Source organism: Schistocerca gregaria, chromosome 8 (genome assembly GCF_023897955.1).
Source record: "Schistocerca gregaria isolate iqSchGreg1 chromosome 8, iqSchGreg1.2, whole genome shotgun sequence".
NCBI lineage: Eukaryota > Metazoa > Arthropoda > Insecta > Orthoptera > Acrididae > Schistocerca > Schistocerca gregaria.
In genome coordinates, this window is record NC_064927.1 from 107,508,880 (window position 1) to 107,533,626 (window position 24,747).

Here is a 24,747-nt window from a genome sequence, read left to right on the forward strand (position 1 = left end):
TGTGTTGTGCATGTCGGCCTGTGGCTCGTTTGTGGTGTTAGCGGCCGCTGGTGCGGGTGTTGGCGTTGTGTGTGGGCTGGCGCTTGTGTTGCTGCTGTGTGGTGCAGTCTGTGGTGCCTGTGTTACAGTTGTGGTGACAGGTGGAGTAGTGTGTGTGTGTGTGTGTGTGTGTGTGTGTGTGTGTGTGTGTGTGTGTGTGTGTGTGTGTGTGTGTATGTGTGTCCTGGTGTCGCTGGCTTGCTGACTGTGTGCCTGCGTTTCAGTGTTCTTTTGTTGCGGAGTGGTTTGTTGGGGCGATCGTGTGTTCCCGTTCCTGTTCCCTCGAGGTCGCCTACGTCTTCTCTGGATTTTCGGTTCTGGGGGTCCTTGTGTGGGTGCGTCTTCCTGTGCGGTCTGCGTGGTTTCGCATGCCGTGGCCTCAGGGAGTGGGGTCGTGTTGTTTTGGGGAGCTGGTGTTGGAACCGGTGTGGTTGAGGTGTTTTCTGTTGGCCGAGACAGTTGTGGTGTTGTCGCAGCGGTTGTGTTTTGCGCGTTTGATGGGCGCGGAGGTTCCGCCGCCCGCACCGCTCCTCCAGGGCGCGTGGCCATGGCGAACGTTACACCGTTCCTGACAGGGTTTGGTGCGGGCCTTGGACGTGGTATGGCGTTGGGTCCTGTAACTTGTTGTGTTTTACGCCTCTGCGCCTCTTTGTATACGTCGCAGCCCCTGTAGTTGGCCGCATGGCCTTGACCACAGTTGGCGCAACGGCGTACGTTTCCTTGTACTTGTGTGCAAGCGTTGGATGCGTGTTTGCCAGCGCATCCGCGGCAACGGGGTGCCAGGCAACAGCGAAGGGCCGAATCGCTGGCAGTTGTTGCATTGTTGGGGGACGAGTGGTGGTTCATATAACTCTACTCTTACGTCCATCCGCAGAAGGCTTTTTATCTGCAGAAGGCCGCGGGAGGCGGCCGTATCGGCTATCTCGACCAGGTAGTGTGGTAGGCGGGTGTGTGTGTGTGTGTGTGTGTGTGTGTGTGTGTGTGTGTGTGTGTGTGTGTGTGTGTGTCTAAGCCCGTCATCCGGGTAGCACTTCTGCAGTCGAAACCAAGGAAGTTGAGCGCCGCTTGAACTGTTTTGTTCGGGGTGCTGGGGTCCACTCCCTTCACCACGTACTGCTGTGTCCGCTCTTCAGCCGTTCTGTACGTGTAGTGTTCAATCCCTGTTCTTTGAGGAAGATAAGGAGATCTTTGTATTCTGCGTTAGTAGCCACGTACAGTGAGGCCCTATCCCCAGAGTATTTAGTGTGGAGCGTGCAAGGTGTGTGCCTCGCTTCGAATGTAGTGTTGAGGACGCTGAGGTCCCCAGTTTTGTATTACGACTGGGGGAAAACCAGTCTTTTGTTGTGCGGGCGTAGCTGCGGTTTGTGTAGTGTTATTACTGACCGCAGGTCGGTTCATGTTGGTTTCAGTGTTAGTGTTCCTAGCCGGAAGTGTCGGTTTTGGTGTAGGCAGCAACGCCTTTCGGCTGCCCAGCGAGTTCGGTTGCTCGCTTGTGCCTGTGGTTGTGTTTTTGCGTTTTCGTGGTGGGCCCTCCACCTGCCAGGGCCCAGTGTAGTGCTGTTCTGTGTCCTCGTCCGCCGCCGCTGATTCCGCCACTGGAGTCAGCTGCGACAGCGGGACGGTCGTACAGGAGTCACCAGTAGCAGTCGAGTGTAGCGTTATGTGCAATGTAGTTGTCCGTTTCGGCGTGTCGTTTGCGCGGCAAAGGTCGGTTATTAGCCGACGTTGGTCCAGCAGTTCCTGCGCTTGCACAGCGATATGCCGATCCTTGTCGGCCAATACCTCCCCCACGGCGGCAAGCGGGACGCTGGCATCGACGGGGACAGTCGACCCGAGCGCCTCTTTCGCTGCAGGCTTGCTGCGGGTTCTGGCGGGAGAAGCACCGGCGGAATCTGCCATCTTTGTGTTCTGGGAGGGAGGAGAAAGGGGAACGACAATTTTGCTCTTTCTGAAAATAAAAAGCCCTAACTGTTTGACCCTACGGAAGTGGGGGGAGTGCCCTACGGCCTAGCGTGCGCCGTTGGTGCAGTGGCGCGGCACCTAAAGGAGGTGCGGAAGAAGAGAAGCGGCCTACAGTACGCGGGGTGATCCGACGTGAACGGGCCCCCGGCACTGATTAACCCTACAAAGAACGAGATAGCCTCGCTGCGGAGTTTGTAACAAACGTTACGGGATTGCTGTGAGTCTAGGACTCTTCACGACAATTCTGCTTTCCGCAACTACGCGGTTTCTCGACGAAAGGGAGCAAGCTCAACCCTCCGCCGATCCATCGGGCGCTACTGTCGCGCTTCGAAAGGAAACTCTCTGTAGAGCAGAGCAGTCAGCGAGGCCTAAGCCCCAATAGCTACCGATGCACCGGCCATCACCGGCTGAGAGCTGCTTCCGCCACGACGGCCAGAGCAGCTGCAGATTAAATCGGTAACGATGCTGCAGGATGGACTCGTCAGAGACAGTGCGGTGGGAGGGGGATTTCAGTATAATTTTATCCTGTGACTGCGAGATTGCTCTGTGACTCCCGTCCGCATAAGGATAGATTGTAAATTATGCACTATGCTCGAGATGCTAGAAATATGTAGGGAACTCTCTGGTACACTTTGATGATGCATATGTTCGACAACTAACAATGAATGGACGTACTGCAGCGTCATCTACCAACATTCGCAATGATACTGGCAAAGTAGAGAGGGGGCAGTTTAGCTATGATACTGAAATTGGGAAACATGCTGTCGCAACATTGCCCAGTGTTGAAATTACTGTACAGCTGTTCGCACTATAAACTGTGATTTTTAGTACAGTACATCAATGGTGTCTTTCTCGGCCCAACCGTCCACTGGTATGCTGTTGGTTACCACATAATGATTGACTGACATCGCTTGTTTGAGTTTGAGAAAGAGTTTTGGTGAAGGGACACCCCCTCCTGGGGACCATAGCACTGAACAAGTGACCTTGTCATGAAGTTGAATTTGGCGAGAAGGTCACTAGAGAAACGTCACATTTCGTGTTGCAGGACGCGACTTGCTAAGACCGCAGAGGATTGCCGTTGGGTCATGGACTTCCCATTCGGCATGGATGCTGGGTACCTGTGGGAGCTGCTCGACGGTCTGGACTTCCCTATATGCGCTACATCGAGTATGAAGTTGCCCAGGGACAACTCCGACATGCCGCTGTTCATGGCGGTCCTCGATGACACCATTGAGAACTGCAAACTCTTCCAGCTGAGCCACATAGCTGATGTCAGAGTCACCGTGGGAAAGCTGCGCAAGAGACGAGGACCGCCACAATGCTTTAACTCCCAGGGCCTGGACCATGTGGCGAAGTACTGAAGGATGCCTCCTCGCTGCGTCGTATTGCGGGAGAACATCTCAGTCGGGAGTGCAAGGTCCCGAAGACGGACGCGCCCAAATGCTGCAATTGCAGCGAGTGGCATGCTACTGAAGCTGCATTGCCTTCTGGCGTGCATCCGCAGAACAACGAGAGGAGCCGGCGTATTCCGCGCTGGTACGATCAGGGAGCAGCTGAGCAGGGCCCTGCCGCCCCCCGCAGACGGGCCTGGCTGACGAATGGAGCCTTTTTTCTTATATGTTGTGCCCAAGCGTGCCCGTCTTTAGTGGTTTTTACATTTTTTATTTAATGGTTACGAGGGTAGGTTTTTCTCTATCTTTATTTGTACTTTCAGAAGGTCTTGGGCTCTCATTTGGGTCCTTCGTTCTCCTGTCTATTTGTCCTTTCTTGGTATTAGGTTATCGTTTTTGTCATCTTTTTGTCGTCTTAAAAGTTTGTCTATTACTTTCTTTTGAATTTCTTCTTCAAGCACATTGACTCCGTCGTAAACATGAAATTTTCTTCTTCGACAGTGTTTCGTAGTTTTATCCAGTTATCATTGATTTCGGAACTTTATATCTGTGCCATAGTTGTGGTTGTATGGTGGCAACATTTCTGGGTTGGGGAGTTTGTCCTCTGCAGGTGTCAATGCACAATTTTTTTTCAAAAAATTGTCTAGAATTTCTGGTGTATTTTTTCTTTTACTTCTTGGTGAATTTCAGTTATCCTCGTCCAACGGGGTACCGCGAGGGACCATATCAGGCCTGCATTTTTTAGTATTTCAAGCTGTTTAATATTAGTTCTACAGGTGGTTCGCCATGCTGCTGCTGCTCCATATCGGATTGTCAGTTGGACTGTAGATTTGTTCAGTCGCAGTTAAGTTTTCGTGTTTAGTTCTCTTCTTTTGAAGAAAGGCATGGGAGTGTTCACCTTCAACGAAACAAAAACGGCAGCAATATTTTTCACAAAAAAAGGAAACCAAGATAACGAACACAACTTCAAATAGCAGACCGAAATATAGCATGGAGTACAAAAACAAATATCTACGAATACAGCGACCGAGCACTAACATTTAAAGAAAATACAACAGAACGCAAGAGGACAGCACAGAAAATGGTGATTTTGTTCTGTTATGTCCATGTTTCCAACATGTCGATTTGTGTCTGTGCTCTTGTTATTGTTACATCGATGTTACGTCCAGATGTTGAAGCTGCGTAGTCTGCATATAGGCTTGAAGTTACGTTTGGTATAGTAGATACGTCGTTAATCTACATCTACATGGATATTCTGCAGATCATATTTAAGTGTCTGGCACAGGGTTCATCGAACCACCTTCACAATTCTTATTATTCCAATCTCTTATAGCGCGCGGAAAGAATGTATAGCTATATCTTTCCTTACGAGCTTTGATTTACCATGTTTTATCGTGGTGATTCTTTCTCCCAACAGTGTCACCAAAATATTTTCGCATTCGGATGAGAAAGTTGAATAATATGGGGGAAATGACGGATCCTTATGGATTTCGATAATTTTGATGTAACAGTTTGATAAGAGTTTGATGTATCAAAAGCGTACGATAGGGTATGGAACCAAAACCTAACAGTCAAAGAATACTGCTGCTGTAGATATACTGACGTTCAAGTTGCTCGGGATATGTTCTGCAATTCGGATTAATTGTAGTTCTGCTGATAATTAGGATATGCAGGCGAACTGTTCTCGTCGCATGCTGTTTTCTTCTGTTAAGAGTTGCTATCGTTTTAGAATTATTCTTTCCAGGATTTTTGCTAATGGGAGTAGTAAGCTTATTGGTTTGTGGTTTGTTCCATCTGACAGATTTTTCTGTGGTTTTGGTATCTGAACTATTTTTGCTATCTTCCATTTGCCCAGAAAGTATCCTAGTAGTAACCAGTCAGAGCCTTTTTTGTGTGTGTGTGTAACGTGGTGTTTGACAGTACCTTCGGGTTCGCCGAATCTACGTGTACTTGTGTGGTTTTTTGTTGTTTTTCTCTGGGATCTATTTATTTACAAAACAAATCGTGGGCATTGGAGGGCATGGTCAGAACAGTAAGGTCTTGCGGCCCCCGACCACTTCGATTTATGGGGTGGGTTTAGGGTTATGTTGTTCTGTGCAGTGAGTGCTGCTTCCCACTGCTTCTTTTGGGTAGTGGCACCAGTCGGCAGTTCAGCGAGTGTTGTCGTTCCATGGCGGCCGTTGTGCTCGTTCTGGCAGGATGTTGACCGTCTCCACCTGGGTGGGATACGGTGCTCTCCGCCACAGACGCGCTCCTGCCGTCGCTGCGGAAGGAGCTCTCAGCTGGTGATGGCCGGTGCAACGGTAGCTATTGGGGTTTAGGCCTCGCTGACCGCTCCGCTCTGCTCTACAGAGAGTTTCCTTTCGAAGCGCCAGTAGCGCTCGGTGGATCGGCGGAAGGTTGAGCTTGCTCCCTTTCGTCGAAAAGCAGCGTAGCTCGCGGAGAAGCTCACAGTAACCCGTAACCTCGGTTACAAACCTAGCGAGACTATCTCGTTCTGTGCTAGGGTTGATCAGTGCCAGGGGCCCGTTCACGTCGGACCACTCTGCGTACTATAGGCTACTTCTCTTCCTCCGCACCTCCTCTAGGTGCTGCGCCACTGCACCAACGGCGCACGCTAGGTCGTAGGACATTCCCCCCCTCTTCTGTAGGACCTACTTATAGCCTTGTCAGAAAAAGCGTAATTGTCGTGCTCACACAAACCAAATAAAGCTCCTAAACACGAAGATGGCAGACTCCGCCGGTGTTTCCTCCGCCCTAACCCGCAGCAAGGCTGCAGCTAAAGAGGCACTGGAGTCGGCTGTTCCCGTCGACGTCAGCGTCCCGCTTGCCGTCGATGATGTGTTGGCCGACAAGGACCGGCAGATCGCTGCGCAAGCGCAGGAACTGCTGAGCCAGCGTCGACTGATAACAGACCTCTGCGGCCCAAGTAATTCCCCCACGCGGGCAAGCACACTCCATATAACTTTACATTCATCTGCAACTGGTGACTTGTACCACTATCCCACTGCGGCAGCTGACTCCAACGGCGGAACCAGCAACTGCAGATGTGGACACTGAACAACACTACACTCGGCCCTGGCAGGTAAAGGGCCCACGCCGCAAACAGAAAAACACTACACAAACAAGCGAGCAACCACACTCGCAAGGTAGCCGAAAGGCGCTGCTACCTACACCAACACCCGCACCTCCGGTCAGGAACACCAACACAAGAACCAACCGCAGCTACGACCGCACAGCAGAAGACTGGTTTTCCCCCAGTCATAATACAGAACTATGGGGACCTCAGCGTCCTCAACACAAAATTTGCGGAAAGGCACTCACCTTGCACGCTACACACGAAGTACTCTGGGGATAGGGCCTCACTGTACATATCTACTAGCACTGAATACAAAGATCTCCTTATCTTCCTCAAAGAAAAGGGGATCGAACATCATACGTAGAGGACCGCAGAAGAACGGACACAGCAGTACGTGGTAAAGGGAGTGCATCCCAGTACCCCAAACAGCACAGTACAAGCGGCGTTCAACTTCCTAGGATTCGACTGCAAAAGTGCTTCCAGGATGACAGGCTTCCGCTCTCACCATCATCTACTACACTATCTGGTCGAGATGGCCGACACAGCCGCCTCCCGCGAGCTTCTGCAGATAAAAAGCCTTCTGCGGATGGACGTAAGGGTAGAAATATACGAACCGCCACAGGTCCCGCAACAATGTAGCAAATGCCAGCGGTTCAGTCATTCGGCCCACCGCTGCGGCCTGGCACCCCGTTGCCGCGGATGCGCTGGCAAACACGCACCCAACGCATGTACACTGATCCAAGAAAACGTACGCCGTTGCGCCAACTGTGGCCAAGGCCATGCTGCCAACTACAGGGGCTGCAACGTATACAGAGAGGCGCAGTGGTGGAAAAATCAACAGTCAAAGCCACACATCATGACACGTCCACGGCCCGCACCTAACCCTGTAAGGAACGGAGTGTCGTTCGCCATGGCTACACGCCCTGGAGGAGCGGAGCAGGACGCGGAACCTCTGCGCCCAGCACACGCACCTAACAACCGCTGCGACAACAACCTAGTCGTCTCAGCCAACACACGACACTGCAACCACACCGGTTGCAACACCAGACCCCAAAAACAACACAGCTCATGTCTGCTCAACGTGGGCAGTACTGGGCCTCCATAAGAACAGCATTCACCACACTGTTTACACCCATACATGGATAACACGCTACATCCCGCCCCAACGCAAACAACCGAACACTAACACGGATCCTGTTCTGGACTGCAGACAGGACCAACAACAACAACAACAACAAAAGGGCAGAATTTGCCGCGCTCATGGAGCGTAAGGGTATCCTTATCGTACTACTGAGCGAAACTAAGCTCAAACCACACAACCAACTAAACTTCACCGGCTACTGCGTCTATCGCACCGACCGACCGGACGGCTCTGGTCATGACGGAACAGCAATCATCATACACAAAGACATAGAACACACAAACATAGTACTCGCTGAACTTGACCCTGACGGCGGTCGCCTCTAGTTTTTCAAGTTCAACGGAGCCTACACTACACTGGTGTCAGTATACAACAGCCCTAAAAACATAAAACGCGACATCAGCACAATACTCAACATATCACCGCGCGTAATAGCCGCTGGAGATCTTAACGCAAAACACCCGGACTGGAACTCACAAATACGAAACTCCAACGGCAAGAAACTATACGAACACGCACTAGGACGAACTACATCACACTACCGCCGACCGAACCGACGCACATTCCCTACCGGAGGGACACAGCCAGACGTTTCAGACATGGCCCTCATCAAGGGCGTAACAACGACACTCAACGTTGCCGTTGAAAACTATCTGCCCTCAAATCACCATCATATTTTACTGTACATTGAAGAAACACTGCAGCACATGGAACAATGCAGGATGTTAGACGACAGGCGCGCGAATTGGACCCAGTTCAAGGAAACGCTTGACAGTTGCATCCCATCCACCCACGCGATTAACAAGACAGCCCCAATTGATGAGGCTGTTGAAACCCTCACCGGCGCCGTCCAGGACGCAATAGCCGACACCATACCAATTCGCACGCCACAACAACACAGTGCAGCCCTGCCCCAGGAAATCCTGGGCCTAATCTCAATGAGGAAACGCCTCAGGAGACATTGAAGTGCTGGCGCCTGGTATGCTGCCAAACAGCACATTAACATGCTCCAGGGTGTAATCTGGGAAAAAATACAAATATTCAAAACAGTGGGACCAGAAACTCTAAAGGCTGGAGACCACGCGACCTGGTGTGTGGCAGCTAGCCCGACACTTCACCAGGGAGAAACTGTACACCCCCACGCGACAAGGGCCCGACGGACCAGCATATCCTGCGGAAGAAAAAGTGGAACTTATGGCCCTCACACTCGCGGCGACATTCACACCGAACCTGGATCCCTCGGACCCAGCGTATACACTTACTACAGACCAAGAGGTCACAAGCATTTAGGCCCGACCAATCCAACAAGCTAGTACAGCTCACGTCAAATGGGCCATCATGCATACCACCGTTACGAAGGCCCCTGGCCACGAAGGCATTCAAAACCGTGTCCTCCAGGAGTTCACGGACAAAGCTGTAGAATACTTAACATACATCACGAATGCCATACTCAAGCACCAACTCATCCCCGCTTTTGGAAGACGGCCAAGGTCCTGATGTTCAGGAAGCCGGGGAAAGACCACTATTTCCTACAAAATTACCGACCCATCAGTCTGCTGAGCGCGCTCAGCAAGATCGTTGAGAAGGTAATACTTAAACGACTCACCAGGCACTGCATCACAAATGACACCCTGAGACCGGAGCAATACGGTTTCAGCAATCACCACTCAACAACACAACTCCTCCACGTCGTTGAATACATCACACACGGATACAACATGAACAAAGCAACTGGTGCGGTGTTCCTGGACATCGAGAAGGCTTTCGATCGTCTATGGCACAACGGCCTAATACGCAAACTTATTGACGCAGGGTTCCCCGGCGGGCTCGTACGTCTCCTACAGTCATATCTCACGGACAGGAGTTTTAACACCGACGTGCAGGGCAAACAATCGACACGACATGGTTTACAGGCAGGAGTACCCCAAGGAAGTATCCTAAGGCCCTTACTGTTTAACCTCTACATTAACGACCTCCAAGCTACACATAACACGACGGTAGCAATCTACGCCGATGACACTGCCATCCTCGCGCAAGATTGGAAGCCGTCTAACATTAACTCACGACTACAGACTGCACTCAGAACGGCGGAGCCTTGGCTGGTGAAATGGCGTGTTAGAGTAAACGTCGACAAGTGCGAGGCCGTTCTGTTCACTAGAAGACCGAAGCAACTGCGCAAACACCAGTACTGCAACCCAATAACACTACACACACGCCCAATACGTTTCTGCGAGAAGGTCAAATACCTCGGTGTCTGGCTGGACAGGAAACTACTCTGGGGGACCACATCCAACACGTGACCAACAAAGCTAACGCGAGGCTCAAACAGCTCTACCCTTTGCTTGACAGGCGTAGCACACTGAACAGGAGGGTGTCTAGGTCCATGTACATGACACTTATTAGACCCCTGATGACGTACGCAGCCCCTGTCTGCGGATACGGTGCGCCAACTCGCCTGCAGCTCATACAGAACAAAGTGCTCAAAATCCTAAGCAACGCTCCGAGCTACACACGCATCGCGGACCTTCACCGGGAATATCGGCTAGATACCATCTTGCAGGTATTCCGAAAACTCTCCACACGACTGTACAGAAACACGAGACATTCGCGCACCCGTTTATCCTTTCTCTGGGTAACTACGACCACAACCATAGATGGAAGCCTAACAGACCAAAGACATTACTGGCTAGGAACTAAACATCTATGGTCCATAGAACGCTAACACGACAGTACTGGCGAGCCCCCGCAACACAGTTATTACTGGCAGAAGTGCGACCAACCGAAATACAGGCAACCGCAGGGAAACTGTACTGTACACAGCACGCAAACCAGCCACACACACCCCCTAACCGTCTGTGAGCCGATCTATGACCGATCGCCCACTAATCTACAACGACCTTTAACTGTTGCAGGGACGCAGCAACCGCAGTAAGCGCCGCAACACGCTCCAACAACGACAAAGGTAACGATGCACGATACCTCGAACTAACACAACCACATCTTGCATGCCCTGTCGCAGATAGCAAGCCGCTACTGCCCTTACTACCCGTCCTAGTGTCGCAGAGGTTTTTCCCTTGGCTCTTGCCTTGGCACTTTTTTTCCTCTGCCCTTACAACCGCTACCCTTCAATCGTTTTCGACCACTTCTATCTCCCGATGATGGACGATGTTAATGAGTAATCTTACGCAGGCGCATGGACAACATCACAGCTCGCATCCTGTGACGCCTGATTCAAGAAACTAACATGTTTACGGAGGTGACAGTAGAACTTTTGGTTTGGTCACCACGTTGGTGTGGGCCTGGAGGGGCCCCATCTTTTATGCTCTGCGGCACTTGCCCGCTGAGGACGGCCGTCGTAAGTGCGTAAGTCCGTTGTTGGTCTGCGCCTACACTTTAACTAGAACTAGACTACCAAGTAAAGAGTTAATCTCTAAGAAAACTTTGTTGTTATGGGTGGTCACACAGACGGCAGAGTGTGAGGGGGGGGGGGAATTAAACTTATTAACTACAGCTTTAGGTTAATCTAGGTCCTTAATTTACTAACTACATGTTGATGTACATGGTACCTTTTATTAGGTGACTCGAAAGATTTAGTACCTTTGGCTGCTGTGGTGGTGCCTGCTTTCATTAACAAGCAGTGGTACCTTTGATTGTGCAGTTCCACTGATTTTCCAAAACTTTGGCTGTTGTGGCGGTGACAGGTCTTACGAACAATATATTTGGAAACAGTGGTGGTTACAGCTTAACTAAACAAAAAACATTACACAAAAAGGGAGAACTAAACAGACAAAAACATGCTAAACATTTACCTATGCGCTACTGATTACTTATTCTACGGGGTCTTCAATGATAAGGCGTGGCACACAATACGTGTGCCAAGTTCTGGGCATCACAGTGCCTGTGTCTCTCAGTTGTCTTAAACTGTCTCTTAGTTTATCTGGTTTGTTGTACAGTGTTGTCACTAGTCTCTTCACTGTGTCATGAATGCTTTCATTTCCCACTGTTTCGTGGAGCTCGCGTATGGGTGTCCATGTTGGGGCATCCAGAATCCACCTTAAAACCTTGTTCTGCACTCTTTGCAGTTTTTTGTGGTTACTGGCACGCGATTCCCTACGCAGAACACCCATACGTTAGTGCTGGGAGGTCTTTTGTGGAGTGTTCTCTTGGTTTCCATCCACATCTCCCTGCTGAGGAAGAAGGGCAGGAGGGCTTTTGCGACGTTAATACCTCTCCCTCTTTTCCACGATTTTGAGGTGGAGGAGCATTTTCTTATCTAGTGTTACGCCCAGGTATTTTACGGAGTCTCTCCACGGTAATTCCTGGGCGTTTAGAGACAGCCGGTTTCTGAGTACTGCGTGCTTTTTTGTGAAGCAGACAGCTGTCGTTTTTCCGGCGTTTAGTGTCATTTTATGTCCCCTACACTAGTCTTCCACCATGTCTAGCTGCCTTTGGAGGCGTGCTATGTCTGAGTGGTGCTGCCTGCCACTCGTGTAGAAGGCTGTGTCGTCCGCAAATTGGGCTATCCTGGCATGCGGCGACAGGGGGATGTCACTTGCGTAATGTTAAAAAAGTGTGGGCGATAGTGCCGACGCCTGCGGGGATGCCAGCCCTCAGGGGGTTTTTTGAGGAGGGTTTTCCGTCTACGTCAACAAGGGACGTCCGGTCTGTCAGAAAGCTGTCTATCAGTTTCGTGTACGCATTGGGGACCGTTGTGCTGTGTTTGATCTTGAAAATCATGTTGTCGTGCCAAACCTTGTCGTAAGCCTTTTCCCAGTCGAGAAAAACTTGCTGTTAAGTTTGTGTAGTTGAACTTGTGTCTGCAGAGCTTCAAGTCATTTGACTGACATCTCTTTCTGGAACCCGAATTGTTCCGGTCTAATGGTTTCATCGTCTATGAGGCATTGCTTGAAAGATTAGTTTTTGACAGGATCAACAGTTTTCCCCATTGTAGAGAGTAAGCTAATAGGGCGATGGTTCGCCGGTAGTTTTGGGTCTTTCCCTGCCGCTAGTTTTGGGTCTTTCCCTGCCTTTGGGATTGTAATAACTTTTGCTGCCTTCCAGGCCGCAGGGAATTTTTGTGGCAGCATGCAGCGAATAATTATATGTTAACAGGACGTGGTTTCCTAGGGAGGTTCTTTAGGTGTATGTTTGAAATTTTGTCTAGTCCTGGTGCGGATCTATCCTTTCTGCAGGCTAGTATTTTCTTGATTTGTGTTGGTGTTGTGAGTTCTAGTGCTGGACTGTGCTGGAGGCGGTAGTCGCTCGTGGGCGCGGACCGCTGAGGTAACACCCTGCGCGAGTCAGGGCCGGCCGTCGGCGCGGGCGGAGGAAGGGGCGCTGCACCAGTGAGTCTGCAGCCGCACAGCCCGCCGTTCGAGACCGGGAAGCGGCACCATCTCCCTGCACTGACAGGACTACTTCAGAGAGCATCGCCCAAGTCAGGGCCATGAGGGAGGAATTCAAGTTGCTTCTGAAGCAGCTTCCGCAGATGATCGCGTCTGCAGTGCAGTCGGTCACCCAGGCCATTACCACCCCATTCGTTCCCACAACCAAACATGGATATACATATTCAAGGTCTAAGCGTTTGTGTGTGGAACGCAAATAGCCTCCGAACACAAGCGGAAGAACACTGCCAGTTTCTGCGGGACGAGCATGTGGATGTCTGTCTCGTCACCGAAACTTGGCTGAAGCCAGGCGTGGACGAGCGGGCGGCGAAGTTTCGCTGCAACCGCACCGACGGGGCTACTGGGGTCTACGTTAAGACGTCGCTGCGCACCACCAGGTATAACGCCAACCCTGGAAACCAGCGGCGTCGTGGTCAACACCTCCGTGGGCTACGATACATTCGAGGTGGTCTACCGACAGCCATCAAGACATCAGCAACCCAGGGACTTCGAGACGCTGCTGTCGATGTGCGGGAACCTATTCATCGACGGCGATCTCAATGGTAAACACCACGAGTGGAACTCCAGGGTCACCATCACCAGTAGCAGACGGTACTCCGGGAAGTTAACGACCACGATGCCGAAGTGACAGGTCCCTTCAACCCCAGGCACTACCCGACGCGCGGCCGTCCCGATGTTCTTGACACTGATCATCAAAGGGGGCAGCATACAATGCGATCGCAACCACTCGCTGTGCCCTGTCGTCTGATCACCTGCCAGTAATTTTTGACCTGCCACCTGACCATCGCTGCTCCCGCCTCAACACGAACTGGGTGCACTTCCAGCAGCACCTGGTAGAGACTGTTACCGCTACGTCCGATCCAAACGATGACAGGTGGATGCTGCACCAGCCGCTACACACTCGCAGCACCAGATGCAGCAGCGCCGCGGTGACCGCGGAAACGAAGGACAACTCCAAACAGCTTCCGCCTGACATCCTGGAGTCAATCCGCGGAAAAACCGGGTTTTCCGTTATTGGCAGATCACGTGAAATCCCGCCACCAAGAGGCTGCTTTAACCGACTGCGTGAGATTTCCGCGGCCATTGGACACCACAGAAACCGGGACTGGGCTGGCAAGACAGCCACGCTCAGGATAGACAACGCCAGTGCCTGACGAGCAGTTTGGCTTTCGCCGCTGTCATTCGAGGCAACATCAACTTCTGTGACTGGTGAAGCAGACGATGGGATCACTGGAACGTCACGAGTACCTTGCGGTGGTACTGCTTGACGTCCCCAAGGCTTTCGACAGCGTGTGTCACGATGGCCTCTTATATAAGATGCCGGTATTGCGGGTACCCATGTGTCGCATGCCCTCTTGCTTCAGTCCTACCTGCGCGGACGCACATTCCATGTGCGTAATGATGGTGGTGTGTCAATGGCGCGCCACATCCGAGCTAGTGTACTGCACGGGTCCCTTCTTGGCTCCTGCTACACACTTATCTACACTGCCGACGTACCGAAGACGACGCCGAGGGTACATATTGCGCTCTACGCCGATGACACCACGTTCTACACGCGGAGTATGAGCGCGCAGCTGATGCGCTGCCGCCTACAACGAGATCAGAGCTTGAGCCACCAAATGGCGTCTCAAGTTCAATACCGCGAAGGGCCAGGCGGTGGTGTTCACGCGCCGACAAGTTCCCGATGCGCTGCCGTAAGTGCGGATCGTGGGAGGCCCCATTCCGTGGTCTCGCATTGGAAGTTACCTCAGCATGGTGCCAGACCATGGGACCACACATCCAGAAACTGCGGGAGTTGAGAGGCCGAGCACTTGAAAGGATACGCTTGCTATATCCGCTACTCGAGCCACACGACTACGCTGCCGCCCCCCCCCCCCCCCCTGCGGCCTCACGCTCTACTTAGCACTTGTCAGGTCGATGACCAAGTACGTGTCCGTGGGTTGTGTGGAGAAAACGTGGCAGACACTAATCTCCAGACACTGCAACGAGTTCAGAATAAAGCCCTCCGGATGGCGCTACATCTGCCACGAGACTACGACACAAGGCAGCTATACGACATCGCGGGAATCCAGTTGCCACTTGTGCGTTCACGACGAAATTCTACGCGTCAGTCAGTGCACTGGGCAATGAACTCCACTGGCGTCCAGCCACCAGATGGCCCGATCTGCTCCTGGAATGACCACCAGGCAACAAGAAGAAGAAGAAGAAGAAAGCGCAATTGAGACAACCGAGAAGACGAACCGAACTGGTTACCCCTATGCAGGAACAGCAGGCCCTGCTTAACCTGCATCAACTGAGCATGGGATGCATGTGAGTCACGACGCACACACAGGTGTCACGGTCACACTCCAGGAAACTGAGAAAAATACCACTGCACCAAATTATCAACGCCCACAGGAGGATATCAACGCCCACAGGAGGATATCAACGCCCACAGGAGGATATCAACGCCCACAGGAGGATATCAACGCCCACAGGAGGATATCAACGCCCACAGGAGGATATCAACGCCCACAGGAGGATATCAACGCCCACAGGAGGATATCAACGCCCACAGGAGGATATCAACGCCCACAGGAGGATATCAACGCCCACAGGAGGATATCAACGCCCACAGGAGGATATCAACGCCCACAGGAGGATATCAACGCCCACAGGAGGATATCTTCGTCTGAAGAATCTCAACTGGCTTCGTCTTCCGAAATGGAAGATGCCGACATGCAAGAACAAAACTCCAATGAAAATGATGAATAAGACTTCACAACAATTCAATATAAAAGACGACACCGAAACACACATGATCAGTCAAACCCAAGAAAACGCCGCGCTGATATGCCCACAAGCAACAGATTTCATCCAATCTCGCCTGCAGACACAAATCAACCAATAGCAGAGAGCAATGTAACGACCAATCACGAGCAAGCAGTAACGGCGGAACAGATGAACTATCAAATCCCGCCGATAATCTGTTACACTGAAAAATATACGCAGCTAAATAATGCACTAAAAACCTAACTCAAAGGAACTCTCAGAGCTTTATATCAAGGAGATCGAGTACAATACCATTTTGAGTTGACCGAAGACAACAGCAATCCAATTTTTTAGACATTATCACATCCCGTTTTTCACATATCAAGCATATGACAACAAAGAATTTAAGGTCGCCATTAAAAAATTACCAGGACAAATCACAGAGGCAGAACTAAAAGCATCACTACAGGAAAAAGGATTACCACAGGCGAAAGTTTACCAATACAAAAAACGGGATGAAAAACTAAGAAACTAATCCCACTCCCTACCTACTTTGTTATACTACCAAAAGGGGACGAGAGTCAAAAATGTATGAACTTAAGTACATACTCCACACAAAAATCAGAGTAGAAAATTACGAGCCTAGAAGACGAGACATCACTAAGAAATGGCAACGCTTCGAACATACAGCTAAATACTGTGAACTGTCGCCTCGATGTGTCCGTTGTGCGGGCTCACATAAATCAAAATATTGCACTTTACTGAGAACAGCATCACCCAAATGTGTGAACTAAAGAGGCACATCCAACATCTTTTCTTAGATAAAAGAACTACTCAGAAAGTACAAAATTCGTAAGAACATAAGTCAGAATATAACAAGACAAACACTGCATATCCTACAACAAGCTGCTCCTCAACCGCCATCCAATTCACAACCTGCTACCACATCCCAACCACAAACAACCCAGCAACTAACCACCGCCCATTCATCCATCGGACAACAGAAGGACAGGACAGATAAGATAACATCAATCAACGTATGACTAGAACGAACGGCCCACGCTCTTCTGATTCAGAACACAACAAATACTACTCTGATGCAGCAGCAAACAGACGAAGTACGAAGCTGGATGAAGCAAGCTCACTGACCTCCGCTAGCATCATGCACCCCTTCTCACAAGCTCTAACAGACATTGCGGCACTTCTAACCAATCTGCAACAGAATATCACATCTTTCCACAGCCTCGTTCAGGGAATTATAAAGGCTTTCGTAAAGTCGTAAAAATTGCACGCAAAACAACACCGACTCGACACGACACTACCTTCTTTAACTGCAATGCAATGCAAATGGCTTGAAACCCAAACAGCCAGAATGGAACGAATTCAATGCCAGACATGGACTTGACGTAATGTTGTTGTTGTTGTGGTCTTCAGTCCTGAGACTGGTTTGATGCAGCTCTCCATGCTACTCTATCCTGTGCAATCTTCTTCATCTCCCAGTACCTACTGCAACCTACATCCTTCTGAATCTGCTTAGTGTACTCCTCTCTCGGTCTCCCTCTACGATTTTTACCCTCCACACTGCCCTCCAATGCTAAATTTGTGATCCCTTGATGCCTCAAAACATGTCCTACCAACCGATCCCTTCTTCTAGTCAAGCTGTGCCACAAACTTCTCTTCTCCCCAATCCTATTCAATACCTCCTCATTAGTTACGTGATCTATCCACCTTATCTTCAGTATTCTTCTGTAGCACCACATTTCGAAAGCTTCTATTCTCTTCTTGTCCAAACTAGTTATCGTCTATGTTTCACTTCCATAGATGGCTACACTCCAAACAAATACTTTCAGAAACGACTTCCTGATACATAAATCTATATTCGATGTTAACAAATTTCTCTTCTTCAGAAACGCTTTCCTTGCCATTGCCAGTCTACATTTTATATCCTCTCTACTTCGACCATCATCAGTTATTTTACTTCCTAAATAGCAAAACTCCTTTACTACTTTAAGTGTCTCATTTCCTAATCTAATTCCCTCAGCATCACCCGATTTAATTTGACTACATTCCATTATCCTCGTTTTGCTTTTGTTGATGTTCATCTTATATCCTCCTTTCAAGACACTGTCCATTCCGTTCAACTGCTCTTCCAGGTCCTTTGCCGTCTCTGACAGAATTACGATGTCATCGGCGAACCTCAAAGTTTTTACTTCGTCTCCATGAATATTAATACCTACTCCAAATTTTTCTTTTTTTTCCTTTACTGCTTGCTCAATATACAGATTGAATAACATCGGGGAGAGGCTACAACCCTGTCTCACTCCTTTCCCAACCACTGCTTCCCTTTCATGCCCCCCGACTCTTATGACTGCCATCTGGTTTCTGTACAAATTGTAAATAGCCTTTCGCTCCCTGTATTTTACCCCTGCCACCTTTAGAATTTGAAAAAGAGTATTCCAGTCAACATTGTCAAAAGCTTTCTCTAAGTCTACAAATGCTAGAAACGTAGGTTTGCCTTTTCTTAATCTTTCTTCTAAGATAAGTCGTAAGGTCAGTATTGCCTCACGTGTTCCAACATTTCGACGGAATCCAAACTGATCCTCCCCGAGGTCCGCATCTACCAGTTTTTCCATTCGTCTGTAAAGAATTCGCGTTAGTATTTTGCAGCCGTGACTTATTAAACTGATGGTTCGGTAATTTTCACATCTGTCAGCACCTGCTTTCTTTGGGATTGGAATTATTGTATTCTTCTTGAAGTCTGAGGGTATTTCGCCTGTCTCATACATCTTGCTCACCAGCTGGTAGAGTTTTGTCATGACTGGCTCTTGACGTTATAGCATTTACAAAAACTGCATTTCACCCTGACGACGACGTTTATATCTATAGAATCCGGCAAGAACGAAGAGTCGAAGGAACTTCTATACTTACTAAACGAAACATCTCCTATCTTCACGAAACGCTTCCACCACTTGTCTTTAGAAGCCACCGCAGTCACAGTACACACCGCTATAGGAAACATGACAATAGCATACTGCAGCATACATCAAACTAAACAAACAGTTAATGAAAGATGACCTCACGGCAATATTCCATCGATTTCCAAAAATTTTAATGATAGGAAACCTGAAAGCAAAACATGATTCCTGGAACTCGATAAATACAAATCGAAAAGGACGACCATTACATGACATTCAAGACTAACTAGAATGCACAATTCATGGTCCAAATGAACCTACAGGCATTCCAAAAGTTCTAAATCAAACAGCAGACGTCCTCGGCATAGCCCTAGTCAAGAACATCAGTCCTAACCTGCAGCTCTGTATCATCAACGAGCTCTTCTGACCATCAACCCGGCCTAGGAATGATCCATCAAGCAGTTCTTCATATACCACCACCACAGCAAATGCAGATAAATTGGGAACAGTACCAAAGATATCTAACCAAGAACATCCGACCAACAATGAACGTAGATACAAAAAACATAGCAGTAGAAGTTCTAACCAACAAAATCAAAACTGCTGCAAAAAGAGCAACAATAATAACCATAATTCTAGAATCACACCACGAAACATTTCCACCGCTTAAAAAAAGGAAAAACCAGAAGAAGATGGCAACAATTCCACAATCCACGAGACCGACACGAGATAAAATAAACTATCCCGCGAACTTCACGAAAGAGTAATAGAACGGCGGCAACAAGCATGGGAGGATAAAATGGCAGCCTCCGTCCTGCTCACCCGAGATGAATGGAAATTAGTTCGAAACACCAAAGAACAACCAGCACCCCACACTGCAACTAACGCGCCAGAAGGCTTAACATTTGATACATTAGGAAAAGCAGAACTCTCTGCATAAAAATACTACCAACATATGTTCTTACCGACTAACGATTCACCAAATCGAAAGCGAAGACAACAGATACTAACACCTCCTATAGCAATTCCGTGACACCAATACCAGGACTACTACTCACAATACCAGCTGAAACAAAGAACATTATATCCAGCACGAAGAACACAGCCCCAGACGCAGACCAGATCTCCAACGTTCATCTTAAAAATCTACCAAGAAAGCCATAGTTTTCGAGTGTCCATATTGATCTGAATAACGTCATGGTGCTGGCAATACTTTACGGTGGATGGATATAACGTTACTTGCAACATTTGTCGTAAAAATCTCCGTAATGTATCAAAAAATACAACGGGCATGATTAGACATCTTAAACTGCACAATTTATCGAGCAATAAAACAGCGACGTCCGTGGAAACAGATGCTCATTCTTCTAACAGTGCGAGGCAGATAAAGTATCCAGGTACGTGTGGTACAAAACGTGAATTCCGTGCAAAAGTTCGGATAGTGTCATAAGCGGTCCGCCACGCTTAAAAAAAAAATGATAATCTACAACATACCCCAAAATCAAACCTATACTATCCTAGCTTTTGCACGATACGATATGTTATTTTATTGGACTAGTTGTCGAGCATAACGTATCCTCTCACAGGAGCACTGATCTAAATCTTAAGTTTCTCTTCACAGATGCAAGCAACCGGCAACAACAGCTAGATGAAGCATTAGTGACCATGATAACAGACGATTTTCAACCGCTTTCAATCGTCGAGAACACTGGTTTTCGACGTTTTGTTTCACTGTTGGACCCACAATACTCGATACCAAATCGAAAAAAGTTGCGGCTCATGATTGAGGACGATTACCATAAACAGAAAGAGGCTGTAAACTTGGCCGTGGAAGACTACTTGTGTTTCTTTAACGACCGATATTTGGACCTCAATAGTGAGGCTTATATTGCTGTAACTGGTCATTTCATTAACACTAATTGGAGTCTGAAAGCTTTAGCTCTCGAGACATTCCGTTTCCCGAAAAAGCATACAGCGCTAAATATTAGTGAGGCGCTAGATAACGTGATTTCAAAATGGAACATTGAAAACAAAGTTGTAAGCATCACAACTGTCAACGCCAGTAACATGACGGCGGCCGTACAACTTATTCACAGTGGCAACATAGATATGCAGCATGTGCCTTGTTTAGCACACACCATGAATTTAGTTGTGAAAAGTTCTTTGAACAGCTACAGTGAGCTCTGGATAATGCGGAAAAAGGCCAGAAAAATTAACTATTTTAAAACAAGCTGCAATGCTAATGAAAAACTCCATTAGATCCAGGATCTAATGAAAAAACCTGTTCATAAATTTATTCAGGAAACCGAAACCCGATGGAACAGTACGTTTTATATGCTACAACGTCTTGTGGAGCAAAAGGAATGCATTGCAGCCTGTTTATCAACTTTGTATTCAGGTGTAGAGAACCTCACAGCTGACGAGTGGCGAATTTTGATCGAATGTTTATGTGTACTAGAGCCATTTGAAGTGGTAACAATTGAAATCTCAACTGAAAACTACACCTCTTTCGGAAGCTATTCCAATAATCAGACAGCTAATCATAACCGTATGCAATGGGAAGTGGGCTACCAAGACAGCGCAAGAGCTACAGCAACGTCTGCACAACTTACTAATAGCCCGGCTAGGCTTAATAGAAACAAAATACATGCCGTTGCCACAGTTCTCAAGATTCAAAACGTTACCATTTACGAATCCCATTCAATCAAAACATGCCGTTGAAAGCCTAATTACAGAGTGCACATACGTGGTAGAGACCGTACGATCTACCCATCCGACTGCTAACGACACTAGCCACGAGTACCATGTCGTACAAAACGCCAGTAGTTCCTTATGGGCTTCTTTCAATGAAGAGGTTTCCAATAAAAATCTAATGAAAAGCGGTTGTGATAGCATAGACCTGGAGGTACAATGATATTTGGAAGAGCCGTACCTACAACGCACGGATAATCCTTTACACTATTGGAAAAAAATGAAAACAGTTATCCAGGTCTATCTGTGGTGGCAAAAAAATATCTTGCAATACCTGCAACTTCTGTTCCCGGTGAAAGAATATTTTCGAAAACAGGACTACTTATAACCAAAAAGTCGACTAAAAGGCCAATTGGTTAATAAAATCATATTTCTAAACAAAAATCTATGGTAGTGTAGCAATGCTATGTAAAAATGCCTTCTGCTGAACAACTTTTGTTTACTTTGTGTCTTCTGTAAGCAAACTCATGTACACAGTTTCTGTATATAAAAGGCTATAGTACCTCTCTTTTACGTTTAAGCATACATGCAGAATGTACAAGGTAATTTATTTTGTAAGAAAGCTGTTTTATGCGAATTCTGTGCTCTATGATTTTTGTCTTATGAGACATATACTAATACTTCAGTAAACATTACTAACGGTAGTACAGTTGATATCAATCATAGAACTTCAAAGTTTTCCGAGCACGTATGTACGACGAGTACGACCGCTGCGGCTCAATGCTTCGTGTACTGAAGGTTTGCGCAGTTTCTCAGAGAGCGCAGCACTGTCGATTTCTCGAGCGTACCCGAGAAATTCTCGAGAGATATCCTTCGCGTCGCGCGTTTCTCGAGCGCGATCATAGCCCATCCCTACCTCAGTGCACTGGTAGATAGGACAGCTTGGCTGTGGAAGTGGAAGGGTAGCCCACAACATAGACAACAGTATTCACAATGACAAGCACCGAAGCTTTAATGATCTTCCAGCAATAAAGGCTCTTAATCTCAATTAAGCAAGGACAAACTTGGTTACAAACATATGTTAACCTTCAACCAGTGAATAACCCCAATAAAGAATTACAAATCAATAAAAGGTAGATGAAGGACTGCTTTACAAGAATGCTTAAATTAAGTAAAATCATGAAAGCTACGTTACAAATTTTATGTTAAGCTTCAACAGGTGAATAACCCCAATAAAGAATTCTCATTTAAATAAAACAGATAGGAAAATGCCTTAATAAAATGCTTGAATTGTACAAAATCATGAAAAGCTGAGTTACAACTCTCACAAACTACTTGTTTATTTGCTGTAAATTCCTAAGTTTGATCTGTTTAACCAAAAGGTAACTGCCAAGTCCAAGCGGACGACCGTCCCAACGCTGGTCATCAACCGACATCGTCATGGCCCAGTGGCCACCGTGCTAAAACAGACTGACGTTTCGGTAAGCGACCGACAGCAACACACGAGTAACAGTGACAAAGTCGACGTACGCCTTCCGAAACATGGCATACCCTGAAGCGGGAGCAGGCACAGCTGACTGGTGGCCATACAACCTCGAGCAAACAAATCTCTCGCCGCTCGTACTAATGCGGGAAATGATAGCGAGCGACAAGACGCCACGCGCAAAGCAGCAACCGTGCCGCATAATGTGCCCTGTCTCCTTGTCTATGGTAATACAATTTATAGCACACAAGAAACGATTTAATAATGGCATTAGTTCAACGCAAGATCAGTTAACAGTTAAGTCCAGTAAAGATTTACCCACGGATTTACCTTCAAACTAACTTCCGGACCACAGGCGGAAATTAGTAAACTTGGCATAAGTTTTCACCAGACCGATAAACAAGATATCAAATTCAAGGGCTTGCTTTTCGTGACTGTATTTTTGGCAACTGTTTAAGACCTTGCTATCTTACTCACAGTTATCATTAACGGCGAAACATACACAAATGAATGACAAGAAATCCACCATTGAAAGCAAAATACACCACACCACAAAGGTTAAATTAATTAAGTTGCAGACGAGCCAGTCACTGAAAGCTCACTTCCACAAGATTAGGACTAACCTCACTCGGCAGCAGTACATTTGTGTGCGTGATAACTAGGTTGCCCAAACAGGACTCCAAAACCTAAAACAACAGGTCACACGTTAGCTGTCTTGTTCTCGGATACTAAGCACCACCGGGCTAAGACAACCGCGACGAAAAAAATCTCTGAAATCACAGCTGCCTGCAGCAAAACAAATGAGTCACGGTGCATGAACGTAAAGCACAAGCCACTGTTGCAGCCGAGCGTAACCTTGGCAATGGGCATACGGACAGAACAACACACGTGGGCATAACGGGAGCAGCAGATGCGTACCAAGCAAACTATACTGCGCCAAAATACGATCCACGTCACGTCCACGAACCGGAGCTCTGCTCCCGGAGCTGATGTCTGCTCGCTGGCCTGCCGCAACTCTGTCCCCCGGAAAGCGATGCTGACTGCCGCCTTGCTCAACGCTCCCTTCTCGGCCGTGCAACTCTTCTCATGTCGCCTCAGAGTGCGCCCGCAATCTCCTTTCTGCCCTGCTGTCCGCCCCAGACACCCGAACTCGCACTCACTCCCTCGTTAGGACCCGCTCCGACAGGAGGCGCTCGCGGTCGCACATAGTGCCAACCTCAACCAGTGGAGTAATCGATAGCGTCTTGCGCCCGAGAGCCGCGCCACGGCTCACTCAGTGTTGTCATAGATCGCAGCTCATCTGGCAGCACCAAGTCCAAGAAGTTCGACGGAAAGCTGGGCAAAGGCTGGGGGTCTTTTCTCCACTCCCGAACGAGCACTCGGCACTTTCTATAAATAACGTACTATTTATTTATAGAATGTTTGTTCGATCAATCATGGACTATGCCCGTGCTGCATGGGGAATGCGGTGCACAGGCATCTCCACTGCCTGCAAGTGCAACAAAATAAGGTGCTTCGCCAAATCTTCCTTTTATTGGGCTGCTTCGTGAAGATATATTGCAGGAAACTGCGGGTGAACATGGAAGTCCTCACCCGATTTCAATATGTCGCCGAGAAGATGTATCGGAAGGATGCGGCTTCTGGCAATCCCCTTATCAGGAACCTTGGGGGGCCCTATTGTGGGGCGGCGAAGAAGTTGTCGAATGAGTTGTTTGAATGTTCATTTCACGTAACAGACTATTGCCGATGCAACATATGTGGGACGGCGAAGAAGTCGTTGTTTAATGTTGAATGAAAGTTGAACATTGCCACCTTAAATCACGCGAGCCTGGCAACTAATTTTGTGGCCAGTCAGAAAGCGAAGGGAAACTTACTGACCTTAGTTCCCAG

General features: G+C 48.3%; 1 protein-coding gene across 1 annotated transcript in view; it reads right to left on the reverse strand.

Annotated features, from left to right (window-relative positions):
* LOC126284431 (uncharacterized) overlaps positions 1–24,015 on the reverse strand; it is a 113,017-nt gene extending 89,002 nt beyond the window's left edge. The window contains exon 1 of the mRNA XM_049983352.1: positions 23,776–24,015. The gene's annotated coding sequence lies outside the window, so the exon portion shown is untranslated. The remainder of the gene's footprint in view (positions 1–23,775) is intronic.
* Positions 24,016–24,747: the final 732 nt, after the last annotated feature.